Source organism: Ctenocephalides felis, unplaced genomic scaffold (assembly GCF_003426905.1).
Source record: "Ctenocephalides felis isolate EL2017-DRISC unplaced genomic scaffold, ASM342690v1 CF-g0.4_SCAFFOLD_01170, whole genome shotgun sequence".
NCBI lineage: Eukaryota > Metazoa > Arthropoda > Insecta > Siphonaptera > Pulicidae > Ctenocephalides > Ctenocephalides felis.
The window spans coordinates 69,835,290-69,848,503 of NW_020537324.1; the positions used below are offsets into that span (position 1 = coordinate 69,835,290).

The window sequence follows — 13,214 nt, forward strand, 5'->3', positions numbered from 1 at the left end:
AAGTTAAAAAGTTCAAAATTTCCAAATTATTTCAAAATAAATTTTTCTTCAAAAAGTCTTTTTTTTTCAAAAAAAATAAATTTTTCAAAATGTTTCTCAAAAATCTAATTTTTTCAGATTTTTTTCAAAAATGTTTCAAGAAAAAATAATTTTTGGTACGAAATGTTCCAGCAATTTACTTTAAGACACAATGCCATGCGCCCTACTAGTTTTATATTTTTCAATACGCACGACGAAAATACTCGATAATACACAAAATTCTTTCACTGACATGACGTGTATATTCGTCAATGTTTAATGGAAAATTGAGTTAGGGGATATACATGCATGAACTGTAATTTCATTTTCATTCGAAAACATCGCATGAAATATTTTATCAGCGTAGCCTGACATAATGAAACAATTCAATCCTGCATCTTGATATTCGTCAAATATTTGTGTTTAATATTTCAGTATCACTAACGATATAAATTTATATTTCTTAAGCGACTAACTCGGAGACTTCCCTCACTCGCTCGCTGGCATAACTCTCGGGATAAATGCAAATGTTAACCTCTCCGACACAGTTCTGACATTGCGATTTATTTATGCCATTTGTTTACATTTCGTTAACTCCCGGTTATGTATATTTTCCTTCTAGCCTCCCCGGGGCTATAGCTAGTAGCCGGGGCTATTCGTAGTAGTAGCTATCCCTTATTCTGTTCGTCTGTTTTATTAAAAGGTATTATGCAGCGATATTACGACATTGTATGCAGGCGCGGAGTATCGTAAAGTTCGCGCAACGAATTCGTAATTTTCGTGCACACAATTCAACCGACTACGGGGAGAGTTTGAAAATATATTTGAAACTATGAACTTTGCTGATTCATATCTCTTATATAATAAATCGGACGATTTTGTAAATGTATTCTAATCTGTTCACACCATTTCACACATACTTTATTCAACTTAAGGAGGTATTCTAGTGTAGATCATGTGTTATTTTTGAATCATTGTAAAAAAGGCAAATATTTTAATCATTTTAATAAAATATTTATCAACGTTACAACAGCACGGAAAAAAAGTCAAAATGTTAATTTTGAAAATTAGCAGTTGTTGAAATGGTAGGTCTCAAAAAAAAGTGGACACGTGACCATGCCCACAATCGGAACCCTCCTAGCAATCCAAAATAAAAAAAAAATCTAGAATGATGTCGCAATGTCATATACTAAAAGTCAAAATTTTTGTTTAACAAAATGGCTACAGGTTGAAAGAAAATAATTTTTCTCACCACTTTGGTAGTTTCTAGATTTTTTTTTAAATAGTAAAAATGGTAACTTGGGAATGAGGCTCGAATATGCTGGAGAGAATCTTCTATAAAAAAGATTCTCTGAAAATTTCTAAAATTCTCTAAAAAATTATCAGTTTATATTGAATGTCATATTAATAGTTTTATATATAATATAACAGCATTATTATAGTTGTTTACATACTATCTTATATCAAAATTAATTAACAATCAACCATTCAAAAACGCGGTGAGTGTGTACTGTGTAATATGGAAACCGTGCTATAAGAACCTCTGATTTAAGATTCATTGTAATTCTATTTTTAACGAATAAATACTAAAGATAAAATAAATTATATATTGTTTATATCAAAGTAAAGAGTTCACGTAAAGACGGTGTTATATATAAATTATTTTTATTGTATTAAAAGTTTGAGGATACGATGAAAAATGAAACTAAAGCTGAGTTTAAAAAAATTAACAATACAAATAGTTTTATATTATTATTTAAAACATAAAATATTTTCTACTAAAAAATTTGCTAGATGATTTTTTTTTTTTGAAAGACTAACATGCCGTAAAAGGGCTCTGGCACTACTAAAACCGTTGATGTACACAGTTTTTATGTAAATTCTGTATCTATATGCTTATGTAAACAAATTGTAAACAATATTTTTAATATTTATTTTATTTCGTTATTCAAGCATTTAGTCAAATGTAAATGCATATAATTTTTTATACACGTTTATTAAATTGAAATTCAAACTCCAAAAAAAAGTTGACTGCATACCGTGTAATATGGAAACCGCGCTATAAAATTATATTTAATGTACAAACTAGGCGAATTATGTAATTTATGAAAATCGTGCTAAAAGAAATATAGACTTAATAAAAATTATATCATTTGTACCATAAATTGTTTTTATGGATTGAAACGTTTGTATTATGGTATGTTTAAAAATATAAATTAATTTATTAAAATTAAAAATTTATATAAGGATATTATGAAAAATGAAACAAAAGTTATATTAAAAAAAAATCTCACCAAAAATTTCTAGCAGTTTTTTTAGAAAGTCTATAACAAAGAGCACTGATACTACTAAAACCGGTGATGTACACATATATAAAATTGTATGCACATATAAATATATAAACAAATTGTGAAATATTTTCTTTCTATTTATTTGATTTCGTTATACAAACATTTAGTCATATGTAAAGAAATACATAATATTTTATATGCATTTTAAAAAATAGGAGATATTATATAACTATTTTAGAATTTATTATAAAATTTATAAAATATATTAATGTATATTTTTAATTATGCATTTTCATCCAATATTGTCAAAGATAAAATAGTCGAGAATGAGAAGTATATTAAACTCATAGGTTGCGCTGAAGAAACATTTGGTTCGTTGAACGTAAACATGTTATAGAAGCATTGTGTTTTCGGTGTATTAAAACCGCCTTCCTCCAATATCACATCATTTTATCAGCAGCATCAGACTGATACCCGAATGTATAAATAAATAACTATTATAACTGCCGTAATTCAAAAAGCCTCAATAATTGACTTCACAAAACACAGTAAACAATTACAACTTTTACCGCATCCTTAGCATAAATTTCAATCTCAACAACTACTTCTCGCCCCAAGAATCATTGTCCGGCGGTTTTCAGTCTGCATTCCGCTAATGACTCAATTTGCAATGTTGCGAACAGATCTCAGACATTTGAATGTCCCGCCGTTCTGCCGTTCTGCCGTCCCATGTCTCGAACAATAGTGTAACTAGTTAACTGTGTTTCCGCCTCAAGGTTCTTGCATTGTTTGCCCAAGATTTGGCATCCGTCTCCCTTCGTAGGGCTAGGGCCTGCGAGGGCCAGATACCAGATACAGGAGCAGGATTTGGATAATGAATTCAGAAGCCAAGCCACCTAGTACGAGTACGATGATACTGTTGCCACTGCTTTTGACACAGGAGATATAGATACTGAGATATAGACGTTGTATTTAGGATTAGATTGTGTTTATATGATTATTTATTGGTATAAATTGTAATTCATAAATAGCGTTCTGCAAAAACAAGTTAAGAAGAATTATGGAATCTGTACCGCGCTGTAATTAGTCAGAAATAGTAAAACGTAATATCCAATATAAAAATCACAACATACAACTCTTATGGACCGATTCTGCGCATAACAGAGAAATGTTACGGCATAGCTATGTTACGCTCCGGCTTCCATACATTATGCGAATGAATCATACTGAATGCTGTCAAAATATCATGTATTTGCTGTTCATTCCGGCGTTTTAAGCATAAACTGCAACGTCACTCGTATGTTATCTAAGAGGAATCAGAAACACACACTTATCTAACATCGTTTTTTTGACATTTGTGCGGCTTTTAGGTTATGTTTTGTTTCAGAAAACCTGAGAAATTCGCCTGACTGAACACCAACCGCATAACTTTTGTCTATATTACTATGGAAAATCCTTCATAACATGACCTTATCATAACATTGCGGCAGAATCAGTCCCTTAATGTTAAACAGGTTAAAGATATTATCAGCGAAAATAATATGCAACAGTATGAGAAAACTAGCTGTAAGTGGAATTCTGTCTTAAGACAATTAAGGCATCGTGCCTTAAGGCAAATTGCTGGAACTTCCCATACCGCTATTCAAAATTCGAGTAATTAAAAATAATCAATAATTATCAATAAAAGTTGATCAATGATTTGAAACTTTTAATAGAATTTCGAATCATTCTATCTTAAATCATTTATTTTAAAATATTTTGGAAATTTTGAACTTTTTTTCAAAGCAATCGTACTGGTTTAACTGCATAAAGACAAAATATCGAAGCGAGTAAACGCCGCGTCGCCGTCTAACGCGTAAACATTGGTACGGAACCCATAGAAATGTAAACAAATTTATACTTATTGTTAAAATCTCTATAAAATATCTAATTATTTGATGTGCATATGTCTAATGTTTGTTTTTGACCGCCAAATGGCTCATTTTTTACTTTTTCCTCCATATCTGCGAAGTAGTTGCACCTGCCTCTCCAAAAATTTGAACAGTTATTCACTCAGCTAATACAAATAAAATGGTTTTTGAATTATTCAAATCGGACGATCCGTTCTCTTAAAAACTGAGTTACCGTTTTTGGCACTTTTTGCCCCGTATCTTCAGAACGGCTAGACCTGCCTCCGCCAAAAACTAATTAGCACGTCTTATTATCAATACGAATCGAATGATTTTTTAATTATTCAAATCGCTTCATCCGTGTTCCCGAAATCGACGACGAAAATTTGTATCCGCACACACACACACACGCACACACACACACATACATCCGTTTTTTCTAAGGTATGACAAAATGCTCAAAAACCTCTGAAACGTAAAGATATATAAAAATTTTCATTTTCGATTTTTTTGCGATTACTATAACTTGCCCTACGAGAAGTTAATAAAAAGATATCTAACAATACACATGCAAGCAATTATAAACTAATTCCTAATAGAAGATTAAACTAGTTGAAAGTGGCATTTAACCTTAAGGAAAACTGCATGAACTTCCCGAAATGTGTGGTAAAAATTGACTTAATCAATCAAAATTAAATTTTAAATATTTAGATCTAAATTATTTCAACAGTTTATTTCAAAAATAAAGTTATCACTTTCAATTAAATCTAAACATTGCGATTTCGAATACAATTTTCTCAAACACTCAATTCAATTTAAATTTAATGTAATTAAATTAATTATATTGCACAGACACGTGCTTGTATGCCCTAAGATTGTAGCCTTTTGTACTAAATTTTGATAAATTAATAATGTTTGACTCATTACATCGCAAAAGCAACTTTTAACACAAAAGTTTGACTATGATGGTTTTCTAAACATTGATTTTTTTAAAATTAAACTACTTATCCTAAGCCCGTAATATTCCAGTATGTTCTATATTTTATTAAATGTAATTTTATATCACATGAAATTACATAAAACTATTATGCGATTTTTAACACAAAGGCTTAATATTCAAAGCAATAAATTATTTAATTTGTAAATTCAATAAAAAATCAAAAATTTCTCCGACGCGTGTAGTAATGTTAAAAATATAGTCACTTGTGCAGCAAAAAATTAAATAATAATCCATGACGACGAACAAAATTATAAATATAATTTGTCAAAATTACCTTTAGTTTCTTTAATATTTCTTGGCAATAAAACACTAGTCACTCACTCACAAACACTTACACACAATATTATTTCTTAATAATTCACGACAGAAGCTCAACATGACACTTGCAACTAAAGTGATTGTGATCGTCCAAAGTCCAAATAAAAACTATACTGAAGTAAAGCAGAACCTAACTCTAAAATTGTAAGTATAAAACCGCTAAATTTGAAAATAATTTGTGTTAACACTAGTTTTGTAAGACCCATCTATTTGACGGAATTCGCAATTTGGCATAAAATTCTGACATAAAACTATGACACTATTGGATTTACAACTAATTTGAAAGATTTATAATGTGCATTGTGACCGAATAAAAAAATTGGACTGCAAAAATATTGATGAAATAGCATAAATTCAGAAAATCTACAAAATTGTAAAATAAATTTAATGTACACAATAGAACACTATTGTGTTACGCAACTAAAGCTAATATTCAATTTAATAAACACAATACTCATTTATTATCTAGTTCCAACTGCAGCATCCAAACACAATCATTAATATACCACTAACAATCAAAACTTACACTTACAAAAACGGCCCTGATTTTTTCGGCATCCGTAACATGCGACGAATCGACCCGGTGCATTTGGCGCCGGGTCGACACGCCTTTGTTCCGATGCCCACGAAATGCAGGAACCAAATGAAGTCCGTAGCTCAAAATTTGCCATAACTTCAACATATCGATATCGTAACTGGATTGGTGTACCTGATTTTTATTCTCATCTATATTATTGTTTTGTAAATCCTTTGGAAATTAAACAGACGGTATTTCGCAAGCAAATGACAAGGTCTTGCAAATTTATCGGTCAATGTTTTTGTAAATGTCATACAATTATTAAGAATTATTTGTTGGAAATATGCTTAAGGTTTTCTCATTCATATGTAAAGTGCTATTCACATGAAAGTTTTAGTTTTCTGTATCAGGTTTATTAAGAAAAATTTGGTATATACAATATTTGTTATACAATTTATTGCTTGGGCTAATACAATACATTTGGCATTTTTCATGGTTTTACATAAAATTCGACGTTTTCTTAGTATCACTAGTGGTACCTTTCAAAAATTTACTAGTGGTGCATTGTAACTTGAGGCAGAATTGTTCGACTTTGGAATTGATTTAATTATTTATTATTAAGTTCCAGCCATGTATACTAGTTTTTATTTTTATTCCGGATTTTTTTAATCGGATTTTATTTCTATTTTCGTCAAATCTGTATCTTGTATCTTGAACTATAGCTATTCGCATCATTGAGAAATGTGTTTCTATATTTATCTGTATGTATGAAATTCTTATGCCTAGTAAAAACTGACGTATCAGGTATCTGGAAATATTGATGATCCCAGAAATAAATCGCTTTGTTATTCCGCGTCTGTGGTAACATGTACAGACCACATCAAACGAAATAATAGAAAGATTCTCAAATATATAATAAATATCACATTACTTATACATATATTTCACTATTACTTTCTAATGTCATTTTTTACGTATATACTAGTTATGTATATTAGGGTGGTGCCTAATATGGATTAAAAAAAAATTGCTTCCAGGAGCTCAAATGCTTCCAGAAATACTCTAAAATATTTAGCTCTTAATATTTTGCTTCCAAATTGATGAAACAAAATTTACTGAAAGATTTAGCTATTAATATGAACTTTAAGATAATCCGCACTCCAACCAAAATTTCTTATGAAAATAACATGAGTAAAATCCATTTGCTTTTTAGAATTTTATTACTTGGCGACAAGTGAATCAAAATTTTGAAAATAACATTGTATTTGCTTATTTTTTATCATAAATAAACAATTACAACAAAATTTTGGTATATTTTATTAAGTATTTACTTTAGAAAAAGAATCAAGAAATTTTGGTTGGAGTGCGGATTATCTTAAAGTTCATATTAATAGCTAAAATTTTCAGTAAATTTTGTTTCATCAACTTGGAAGCATTTGAGCACCTGGGAGCAAAGAAATTCGAAAACATCCATATAAAGGACCACCCTAATGTATATCAAATTTTGTGTGCATGCATGAAGTAACCACGAAAGGCGATTTTGACTTGAGATCTATAACCGCAAGAATAAATTCGTTATCATACTGCTTGATATCGAGCTGGACAAAGTTTGGCATTGAAGCCCGGACTAGTTTATGATAGACCACGTTGTAGACAGACATTAACAAAATGAAAAACTTTCCATTTTATGTGAATTTTTGTTGATTTATATTTTTGTTGAATAATTTGTTGTGCAGTTTTGTATTTGAACAGAACAATTTAATAAAATATTAATCAAAATTTGTTAATTCATTAGATAAAAATTTTGCAATTTCAATTAAATTGTAAAGAATTATTTTAGTTTGAACAAAGATAAAAAAAACTTGCCACTTTACGTGAATTTTAGTTGATTTATATTTTAATTGAATAATTTGCTGTGCCTTCTTTATTTGAACAGAAAAATTATTATGAACAAAATATAAAATCAATGTTTTTTTATTTATTAAATAAAAATCTTGCAATTTCAATTAAATTGTAAAAACTCATATTAGTTTGACCAAAGATTCCAGCAATAAATTGTAATTGAACTTTAATTTGTGGCTAAATTTTGCATTTGGAAATAGAAAAGTAGAATTGAGATACGAAGTGAATTATGAATATAATAAAATAAATAAAAATAATTGTAAAAATATTAAATAAAATAAATATTAAATAAATTATTTTTCAAAATACTTATATAAAACTTTAGTTTACGAGTGTACAGTGAAGGCGTTCAAATAAATTTTATTGCATATACAATGTTAGGCAAAAAATTTAATGACTTGAACTTATAAATTCGAGTGAACATTTTTGAATTCATTAAATATTAGAATTTTCAATCTGTGAAGAATTAATTTTTGAAAAATTAAAATGTTTACAAGTTTAAATAGACTTTGCCTTAGAATTATTACTTGTAATAATAATACATTAACAAATATGAATAAGTCAACCATTGAGTTGCCTTCTTGAAAGTAAACTATATGAGAAATACCTGCACAACACTTTATAAAATTCTTGAACTCTGATTCCACTGCTATGATATAAATAAAATGAACAAATTAAAAAAATCATACTTTTTTCTCCAGAATATAAATTAATTTAAAAGACTATATATAGGATACATATATGTATATAGATATAGGATACATATATGTATCCTAAAAAGGTTATATATGTATATATATAGGATACATATATGTATCTTAAAAATGTTTCTATGCATTTAATATTTACTATCTTTGAACATAAATAATTTTTATATTTTACGAGCAATCAGAATTTAACGAGTTCTATGAGCATTGTGTTGGCTTTTTATAGATGGTATATATGATAAATTTATTATTACAATTTCTGTAATTAAATTTAGATTAATTGATGCAGCAATATAAGGACTATTTGTACTTGAAGACACATTGTCATCTATATTTTGAAGTACAAAACCGATGTTACTACTGCTTGACATCAGGCTATCCGAAACAAATATGAAAACCGTAACCTCCGATATAAAATCATACTTTCTTCAATTTTACCGCGTTGTAAACTTTCAATATCGTCAAACATATCACATATCCATATTCGATTTTACCGTCAATAATACTTTTATTTTTATTGAGCACCATTGGTTTATGTTCATAAAAATGAAGCGGCAACCACGACATCGCACATAAAGTATGTCATACATACGAAACACGCGGGGGAGCGCCATCGCGCGCCCCATCTTACCGCAAATGCCTCGATGGAGGTAGGTTGTAGGTATACCTAGAACCTACTGAACAGACATCAAAGAAGTCGTCATGTATGAATGTCTTATCGATCCTTTCAGATATCAAATGCGGTAATAGCGAATCATGCGTCATATAAAACAGAAAGATATTAGGAAGAAAGAGTTATAAATAATTTTGAGCTTTCGCGATGGTGGAATGATTTTCCGGAGTAGGGAAATTTGTTTCCGATAAAAGTAGAAATGGATAATATATAGTGTCTTTTGTTAAACCAAAGGCAAAAATGTGGTCTTGTGGCAAAACTGTCGAAAGATATTGGTTATGAATAATCCGATTAGATTTTGGTGAATTTTGGTTGGTTTGGATTTGGTTTTCTTCAAAAATAATTTTTTTGACGACTTTTATGAATTATTTTTAGTGATTGATATAATAGTCCTACAATTTTACGGCTCTACGACAGTTTAATTTTAACTATTGGTGCATGGCATCGCGTCTTAAGACAAATCGCTGGAACTTCCCATACCAAAAAATAAAATTGTCAAAAAAGCTTCAAAGTTTTTTAAAAACTTTAAAAAATCTAAATTTTTGAAAATTTTTGACTGACTGACCTGACTTTCTAAAAATTTATTAACTTCCCGAAAGAGAAGTTCATGTTTTCATGTAAAATCCGATTCGCTAATTTTATGTTTTCTCGACGTTTCAAGCCAATCTGAATCAAATGAGACCAAATTTGGAAAAAGTATGTATGTATGTGTATGTGAGAAGATTTTTTGCCGAAAATCGACGTTTTCGCAAAATCGACTAAACCGATTTCAAAAATTTGAAAGCCATTCGAAGTATCTCGTTGAGGACTAGAAATTATCAAATTTGCGCGCCGATCAGCCAAGCCGTTTTTTTGTATATCGCAGAAAAGTGAAAAAAATTTCGTCCACGTTTTAGCCCGCAATTCTCAACCGATTTTGAAAATTCAAAAACTGTTCCAAAGGTATCGGTTGAGAATCATGATGGTTAGTTTTTAGTGGAGATCGGCCGGGCCGTTTTCTTGTAATAAAGTGTTAAAAAAAATTTCGACGATTTTAATGATTTTTATTTGACGGTAGATATCATAGTCTTCTAGATCATACTAAATTATTACGGAACTACAAGTCGTTTAATTTTGAAAATTCTTCAAAGTTTGCAAAAATTAGTATCGTTCTTTTGGCATTTGTCAAAATAGACCTTTGATCGACGTTTTCTCAAAAACGCCTAAACCGTTTTCAGAAATTTAAAAAACATTTTCAGAAATTTAAAAACCATTTGATGTAACTCAATGAGGACTATAGTTTGTCAGGTTTGTGAGATGATCTGCCGAGCCGTTTCTTTGTAATTTGAAAAAAGTGTTAAACTTTTCGTCCACATTTAAGCTTATTCTACGATCGATTTAAAAAAACAAAAAAAACTGTTCGAAAGATTTAGTTGGAATAATACTGATTAGTTTTAGGTGAAAATCTACTGAGCCGTTTTTCTTGTAATTAACTGTTGAAAAAAAAATTTTTATGGAACTTTCCTTTTCTTGTAATTAACTGTTGAAAAAAATGGAGCCGATTTTTATGGAACTTTTTTGTCGATATATATCATGGTCTTATAGAACTTACTGAAATATTAAGGTCTTACGACAAGTCGTTTAATTTTAAAAATTCATCAAAGTTTGGGAAAATGAGTAGTTTTTTTGACCTTTGTTGAAATTAAAATTAGACGCTCTACTCGGTATAACGCAAGGGTACTTGGTCTCAATGCACATACTAAACTATTAAAGGTTTACTGGTTCAATTATAAAATTGATTTTTAAAAATTTGCTTTTAGAAAATACTCGAGTTAACGTGTTCGTTCTTTTTTAATTATGTGTAATAAATCCACTCGGAATACTTTTAATCACTCATGAGTTATTTATTTTTTATTACTTACACATATCGAGAAGTTCATGTATCTTGCCTCAAGGCAAATTACCAATACCAACTAGTTTTATATAGTTATACCCTCAAAATATTCTATACTAATATTAAGTGTGCCGATAAACATTTCAACTGCATACTAATCATTTGAATAATATTTTTTGCACATGCACTAAAAACTCGAAAAACTTCTCACAATCAAACAACAAAACGTTTGCAATATATTACACAAGTGTTCGGCGCTAAAAAGGTTTTTCTCGAATCTTCAACAAGGAAGAGGAGAAAACAAAGTCCATAGGAAAAGTGTGAAAAGTAATTCAACTACAATTGTCTCGACGCGCAACTGCCATAAAACTAAAAAGCAATTTTTTTAAATAGTTTTTTTCTTTCGCCTGAATAGTAGTAGTTTGAAAATCAGGTTGGCGGAATGATCGCCGAGTGCAAGTTCTTAAGTCGAAGGCGCTCAACTGCACAGAGCAATCAAATTCGAAGAAGAACGAAAAGGTTTTTATTTTTTGAGAGATTTTATTGCACTGTGAAATTAAGTTCCTGGTTTAATTTAACTAAATGTCAAAAGTTTGGATGATAAATATTATTGTGATAGCTAAATTTTATTATTTTGGATTAGAGGCACCGTAATTTTCTTATACATTTATTTTATTATTAACTAGTGGGGCGCATGGCATCGTGCCTTAAGGGCACAACTAGTGTAACCGCCTAAATAAAATAGATTTTTCGGAATTTATATTAAAAAAACTACATTATCAATCATTTGAAAATTATAGGAATATATTTATACATGTTTTAAGAATATATAGTAAAATTTTTGAAAAAAAAATTAAATATTTTTTAAGTTATCGTCGATCTCCAACGGCGCGACAAAAATAGGCCAGTCACTGCTGCAGTGATTCCGGCCTTCTACGTGGATGAAATTTAAAGAAAAAATTCTCGTTAAACTAGATAATATTATCTGTAAAATGAACTACAATAAAAAAATCAAAAATTGACAAAATGACGGCGTTTTTTAAAAAAAAGTCGAATTTTACTCAAAATTTTGGTCGTTTTTAGACTGCCAAAATTCGATTTTTGATCCGATCAAAGGGAAAGCTTTATACACTTTCTATAGAAAACATAGTATAATCAATTAAAAGTCTTTTTTGGTCTTTCGACTTATTGATTACGTTTCAAGTTTTTTAGATCCTTTTTGGATTCTGGATTTTGTGTTTCAAGTAGCATTCGACGAATTAAAGTAAATTTAACTAATGGGGTGTATGGCATCGTGCCTTACGGCAAACTGCTGGAACTTCCCGTACCGTAACGAAATGTCCGAGGAATATTAAATGTTTTCAAATAGATTATTATAAATATTGTAACATTGTCAAATATAAGAATTATATAAACTGAAATGCAAAGTTGAAATTATTTTTTTGAGGTAGCCTTAGAACTTTAGTCAGGATTCGCATTGAAAACAGATTATTTTCGATATACAAAAAAAAATTGGAATATTTTTTTTTTTTGAAAAAAAAAATAATTTTTTCCCCAAAATCAATTATTTTATCATAACAAGCAGAAAGTATTTTGAATCATTCAAATCGGATGCTTAGTTTTCTTTAAAAACTGCAATTTTTTGTACATTCAGCTTCTGTATCTTCGAAATGGCTAGGCCTGCCTTTGCCAAAAACTATTAAACACTTCTCCCAATCATTACTAATTGAATGTTTTTTATATCATTCAAATCGGATACTCCGTTCTCTCAAAGACTCGATTTCTATTTTCTGCACGCTTTGCTCCGCATCTCCGAAACGGCTAGACCTGCCTTAGTTAAAAACTAATTAGCTCTTCTCTCTATCAATAGAAATCGAATGCTTATTGAACCATTCAAATCGGTTGATCCGTGCGCCCGAAAACGTGACTGGAAATTTGTATCCATACATACATACACACACACACATCAATTTTTTCTAAAGTATGCCAAAATGTTCAGAAGCTTTCAAAACGTCGAGATATGTAA

At 29.6% G+C, this 13,214-nt stretch overlaps 1 protein-coding gene across 1 annotated transcript in view; it reads right to left on the minus strand.

Moving 5' to 3' along the window:
• Nucleotides 1–5,579, minus strand: part of LOC113367601 — a 192,196-nt gene extending 186,617 nt beyond the window's left edge. Inside the window, exon 1 of the mRNA XM_026609195.1 lies at nucleotides 5,473–5,579. The gene's annotated coding sequence lies outside the window, so the exon portion shown is untranslated. The remainder of the gene's footprint in view (nucleotides 1–5,472) is intronic.
• Nucleotides 5,580–13,214: the final 7,635 nt, after the last annotated feature.